A 6447-nucleotide genomic window follows, 5' to 3' on the forward strand; every position below is an offset into this window, starting at 1 on the left:
GTTTGATGCACTCTGAATGTATTTTTTTTGCTGTACTGTTTATTCAGGATGATATGAACACTGTGGACAATTTTCAGCAAGTTGCAACATTGAAATACAGAGATAAAAACACTTTTCCAAAAACAAGGTCTAAATCATGTTTGATGCACTCTGGATGTATTTTCTTTTGCTGTACTGTTTGTTCAGGATGATATGAACACTGTGGACAATTTTCAGCAAGTTGCAACATTGAAATACAGAGATAAAAACACTTTTCCAAAAACAAGGTCTAAATCATGTTTGATGCACTCTGAATGTATTTTTTTTGCTGTACTGTTTATTCAGGATGATATGAACACTGTGGACAATTTTCTATCAAATGTCAACAATGAAAGACAGAGATAAAAACATTTTCCCAAAACAACGTCGAAATCATGTTTGATGCACTGTGGATGTATTCTTTTTGCTGTACTGTTTATTCAGGATGATATGAACACTGTGGACAATTTATTTATCAAATTTCAACATTGAAATACAGAAATAAACACTTTTCCGAAAACAAGGTCTAAATCATGTTTGATGCACTGTGGATGTATTTTTTTGCTGTACTGTTTATTCGGGATGATATGAACACTGTGGACAATTTTCAGCAAGTTGCAACATTGAAATACAGAAATAAACACTTTTTCAAAACAAGGTTTAAATCATGTTTGATGCACTCTGGATGTATTTTTAATTGCTGTACTGTTTATTCAGGATGAAATGAACACTGTGGACAATTTTCAGCAAGTTGCAACATTGAAATACAGAGATACAAACACTTTTCCGAAAACAAGGTCTAAATCATGTTTGATGACCTCTGGATGTAATTTTTTGCTGTACTGTTAATTCAGGATGATATGAACACTGTCTGTGGACAATTTTCAGCAAGTTTCTACATTGAAATACAGAAATAAACACTTTTTCAAAACAAGGTTTAAATCATGTTTGATGCACTCTGGATGTATTTTTTTGCTGTACTGTTTATTCAGGATGAAATGAAGACTGTGGACAATTTATTTATCAAATTTCAACAATGAAATACAGAAATAAACACTTTTCCAAAAATAAGGTCTAAATCATGTTTGATGCACTCTGGATGTATTTTTTTTGCTGTACTGTTAATTCAGGATGATATGAACACTTTGGACAATTTTCAGCAAATTTCAAAATTGAAATGTGACAGACGTGACAGTCTGGAGACCCCGTGGAGAACGTTCTGCTGCCTGCAACATCCGCCAGCATGACCGGTTTGGCGGTGTGTCAGTCATGGTGTGGGGTGGCATTTCTTTGGGGGGCCGCACAGCCCTCCATGTGCTCGCCAGAGGTAGCCTGACTGCCATTAGGTACCGAGATGAGATCCTCAGACCCCTTGTGAGACCATATGCTGGTGCGGTTGGCCCTGGGTTCCTCCTAATGCAAGACAATGCTAGACCTCATGTGGCTGGAGTGTGTCAGCAGTTCCTGCAAGAGGAAGGCATTGATGCTATGGACTGGCCTGCCCGTTCCCCAGACCTGAATCCAATTGAGCACATCTGGGACATCATGTCTCTCTCCATCCACCAATGCCACATTGCACCACAGACTGTCCAGGAGTTGGTGGATGCTTTAGTCCAGGTCTAGGAGGAGATGCCTCAGGAAACCATCCACCACCTCATCAGGAGCATGCCCAGGTGTTGTAGGGAGGTCATACAGGCACGTGGAGGCCACACACACTACTGAGCCTATTTTTGACTTGTTTTAAGGACATTACATCAACGTTGGATCAGCCTGTATTGTGGTTTTCCACTTTAATTTTGAGAGTAAATTAGGAATTAGTAGGAATTGTTCAATCCACTGTACGATCACAATAACTATAATAGACATTTCAATAGTTTTTTTGTTAGTATATTATAGGGCAGATTTATGGAAAAATGCTGTGGGAGTGCTATTTATATCCTGTTATGTTCTGTTAATTACTGATGTCCCCTTTAAGGATGGAGCACCCTTGGTCATGGCAGTATTGTTCTATGTTATTCTGGTACTAACTAGTTTGAGTAAATGTGAAGCTCCAGTTCAATTGCTTGTATTCCAAGTCTTTCTTATTACATAAATAAGTACTAAGTGTTAAGACACTACAATGGTGACGAGGATGATTACCTGCAGTGTGCATCAGGAATACAGATGGTTTTCGTAGGAAGAGAGGAAGATTTTGACCCTGTAGCACAACAGCAAGCAAGCAGTGAAGACGAGGGGAGAGCTGACGAGAACGAAGCGGCAGATCAAAGACCCGTGGAGCCGGAGGTAAAGAGAATGGCTAGCATCGGGAAAATAGATGTGTTTGATGACACGCAAGAAAACTGGGCAACTTACATTTGAACGACTGGAACAGTACTTCATTGCAAACAACATTGCTGATAACAAAAGAGTACCAGCGTTGTTGAGTTTAATTGGCCCAAAAACATACAGTTTGCTAAGAGATCTGACTGCCCCTCTGAAGCCCTCAAATAAAACATTCACAGAGATTGTGGAGATATTGCAAAATCACCTATCACCTAAACCACTCCTCATCGCGGAACGTTTTCGTTTCCACAAGAGAGATCAGAATGAGGGGGAGGGTGTTAGTACATATGTAGCAGTGTTGAAGAAACTGTCGGAACATTGTTCAAACCCCCGAGCTGACAAGGTACAAATCTGTCGTTCTGCCCCTGAACAGGCAGTTAACCCGCTGTTCCTAGGCCGTCATTGAAAATAAGAATTTGTTCTTAACTGACTTGCCTGGTTAAATAAAGGTAAAATAAAAAATAAATAAAAATAAAATTGCCAGTTGGGAGAGAACCTAAATGACACATTAAGGGATAGATTTGTTTGTGGACTGAAACATGAACACATTCAAAAACGTTTGCTCACAGAATCAGAGCTCACGTTTGCAAAGGCTGTTGAAATTGCTGTGGTTATGGAAATCGCGACTAAAGATGCATTTGAGTTGCAAAGTAAAAGAAGTACTGACCTGTCACAAATTTCCCTGCACAAGTTTTCACGCAGTTGACAGCGCCCCCGTGTGGCCGAAAAATGCAACAGGTGTGACAGAGATGGTCACAGAGCAGAGGATTGTCGTTTCAAAGACGAAATTTGTCACAAATGCAGTAGAAGGGGGCACATTCAAAAGAGCATGCAAAGCTAAATTCAGTCACAACAGGAAAACTGAGAAAATTAAAGGGTCTGTGAATGCACTAGCAGAGAACAGTGGCAGTGATTCAGATGAATGATTAATTGGTACAATGGAGTTAAACACAGTGACTTCTCCCAGCAGTAGCATAATATGGGTGACACCAGATATCGAAGGCAAACACCTCAAAATGGCGCTGGACACAGGATCTGCAGTGTCTATAATTTCCACTACCGTCTACAATGAGCACTTTAAGGCTATCAAGCTGAAGAACACAAATGTGTTGCTGAAGACATACTCAGGAGAGAGATTGAGCCCAATGGGGGCGTTGCAGGTCAGAGTGCATTATGGGGGGCAAACACAGCAGTTACAGCTGTATGTGGTGCCTGGAACTGGCCCCCCATTATTTGGCAGGGAATGGCTTTCAAAAATAAAGCTGAATTGGTGTGACTTGAAAATGCTCCACACGTTCCAGTCCAAAGAGAAAGGCACAGACCAAACACTGGAACACTTGCCGAAGAAATACAACACAGTTTTCAGTGATCAGATGGGAACAGTAAAAGGCTTCACAGCAAAACTTGTACTAAGAGATGACGCAACCCCAAAATTCTGCAAAGCCAGATCTGTTCCATACTCCCTGAGACCAAAGGTGGACGCGGAAATCGATCGCTTGCAGGATACAGGGATCCTGACGAAAGTGGACAGAAGCGAATGGGCCACACCCATAGTTCCTATTGTGAAGAAAGACGGGTCTGTTAGAATGTGTGGGGACTTCAAGGTAACTGTGAATCCAATGTTGCATGTGGACCAATACCCCCTACCACGTCTGGATGACATCTTTGCTGCACTAGCTGGTGGGAAACACTTCAGTAAAATCGATCTGAAACAGGTTTACCTGCAGCTACCGGTTGAAGAGAGTTCCAAACAGTACCTGACAATAAACAAACACAAAGGTCTATACAGGTATAACCGCCTGGTTTTTGGCATTGCATCAGCCCCAGCCATTTGGCAACAAACTATTTACCAGATTTTGCAAGGAATCCCAGGAACCCAGTGTATCCTGGATGACATGATCATAACAGGACGCACCGACAAAGAGCACCTGGCTAACCTGGAAGAGGTCCTGAAAAGACTGAAAGAGTATGGTCTACAGGCAAACTTAAAGAAGTGTGAGTTCTTCAAAGACAAGATTGTCTTCTGTGGACATGAGATTGACTGCAATGGATTGCACAAAACACAGGACAAAATCGAGGCAGTGGTACAGGCACCACGACCACAAAATATCACAGAAGTGAGATCTTTCACGGGACTGATCAATTACTACAGAAGATTCCTCCCAAACCTTTCAGCAGTACTCCAGCCTCTAAATCAGCTCCTGGAAAAGAATAGGACATGGCGGTGGACAGAGCAGTGTGAAAATGCATTTCTGGAGGCAAAACGGCTCATAACATCTGAACAGGTCCTGATGCATTACGACCCTGAAGTGCCAGTGAAGTTGGCTTGTGATGCGTCCCCTTATGGATTAGGGGCAATCCTTTCACACACACTGAAAGATGGGTCAGAGAGGCCAGTTGCATTTGCGTCACGAACATTGAATGATGCAGAGAAAAACTACTCACAAATCGACAAAGAGGCACTGGCACTAGTGTGGGGCATCAAGAAATTCCACGCATACCTATATGGCAAGCGTTTCACACTGGTTACAGATCACCAGCCGTTGCTTTCCATTTTCAGTCCAAAGAAAGGCATTCCGGCAATGACAGCAGCCAGGTTACAGCGATATGCCCTGTTCCTTGCCAGTCATATGTATGACATTGAGTTTAAGCCGTCATCCCTCCACACAAATGCAGATGGATTATCCAGACTGCCGTGTACAAGAGAAAGACAAAGGAGGGTGGATGCAGTGGACATGTTCCATACCGCTCAGCTTGAGGCCCTACCAGTCACAAGCACAGTTATCAAACAGGAGACAAGGAAAGATGTGACCTTGTCAAAAGTGTACACCTACACCATGTCAGGATGGCCAGCTACTGGCAGAAAGGAGCTGACTCCGTATTTCCAGCGGAGAAACAAAATTACAACGTACCAAGGATGTTTGATGTGGGGAATGAGAGTCATGATACCCCAGAAATGCCAACATCTAGTCTTGCAGCAACTACATGAAGGTCATGTTGGAATTGTCAAAATGAAGCTGCTCGCAAGGAGCCACTTCTGGTGGCCAGGTCTGGACCAACAGATAGAAAATATGGCAAAGAACTGTAGTGGATGTTTGGAAACCCTTCACATGCCTGCTCCTGTCCCAGTCCACCCATGGGAATGGCCCGCAGAGCCATGGCAGAGAATTCATGTGGACTACGCTGGTCCCTTTGAAAAGCACATGTTTCTGGTTATAGTTGATGCCCATTCCAAATGGCCAGAGGTGTTTTGCACCCGACTCCTCCACCTCAGCTCAGGCGATAGAGTGTCTCAGAACAACGTTTGCACGCTTCGGTTTGCCACTGCAGCTGGTAAGTGACAACGCGCAAGCTTTTGTAAGTGACGAGTTTACAAGATTCATGTCAGTAAATGGAATCAAACACTCAACCTCAGCTCCGTACCACCCTGCCACCAATGGGCTAGCAGAACGCTTTGTGCAAACCCTAAAGCAAGGACTCCGTGCAGCAAAACGAGACGAAGGGACTTTGCAAACAAAACTGGCCAAGTTCCTGGCCTCCTACCGAAACACCCCACATGCCACGACAAATGAAAGCCCAGCCGCACTGATGTTCGGGAGGCCTCTCCGCACACAGCTGGACATCATGAAGCCAAAACAGGCGTAATGAAGTGCTGAACAAACAAGCCAAGATGCTCTCCGGTGACCGGGAGCGCCATCTCCAAACAGGACAGGAAGTGATGGTGCGAGACTACAGAAGAGGAGGGAAATGGACAAGAGGGACCGTACACACACAAACGGGACCCAGAACTTACCAGGTTCAAGTGAGCCCAGACATAATGTGGCGGCGTCACATTAACCAAATGCATTCCACGGAAAACAGCACAACAATCGAGAGAGAACAGGCACAGATAGATCCTGAGAGTGACACACAGGGAACTGTAGAGGACGGTGGGGCAGTAGAGAGACCCCAGGCTGAAAGAAGGGAACGTGTTGATGAAGGTGCTGCTATAGCAGACGCTATAATGGAACAAGCACACACTGAGGATGTTCAGGAGCCTCCAGACAATCTGAGGCGCTACCCAGAACGAAGGCACCGTCCACCAGACAGACTAGACTTATAAACAAA

The 6447-nt window shown here is 43.8% G+C and overlaps 1 pseudogene; it reads left to right on the plus strand.

Moving 5' to 3' along the window:
* Window positions 1-3356: 3356 nt before the first annotated feature.
* Window positions 3357-6224, plus strand: LOC135572901 (uncharacterized protein K02A2.6-like; annotated as a pseudogene).
* Window positions 6225-6447: the final 223 nt, after the last annotated feature.

Source organism: Oncorhynchus nerka, linkage group LG2 (genome assembly GCF_034236695.1).
Source record: "Oncorhynchus nerka isolate Pitt River linkage group LG2, Oner_Uvic_2.0, whole genome shotgun sequence".
NCBI lineage: Eukaryota > Metazoa > Chordata > Actinopteri > Salmoniformes > Salmonidae > Oncorhynchus > Oncorhynchus nerka.